Here is a 384-nt window from a genome sequence, read left to right on the forward strand (position 1 = left end):
AAAATTTTAGTATTGTGAGTAACCTCTTCACTTATGAAGTAAGACTAGCATGCCACAAAAAACAAAAGAACGGTCGTCTGAAAATCTAAGCGTGTATGGGGCTTAAGACACAACCTTATTGTGTGCCTCACTGTAAATATGCAATTACAATCTAGTCAAATGATTTTATATATTTTTTTATTTTAATACTTTGTGATAACATTTATACATAAGTTGATTTTCAAATGTATATGTTATATAGAAAAAATAAATAAAAAATAAAATAAAAAGGAGAAGGAATAATTGAAGCTCCTCTTTTAGAACACTGAGTTAGCCTTAGCTGTACTTTGCTTACCTCTTGTCCTTCTTAGCTATGACATGTTAAGGGGTGGTTATACTACATTG

This window comes from Lithobates pipiens, unplaced genomic scaffold (genome assembly GCF_037356315.1).
Source record: "Lithobates pipiens isolate NorthernLeopardFrog02 unplaced genomic scaffold, aLitPip1_a1.2 Scaffold_1, whole genome shotgun sequence".
Classification (NCBI taxonomy): Eukaryota; Metazoa; Chordata; class Amphibia; order Anura; family Ranidae; genus Lithobates; species Lithobates pipiens.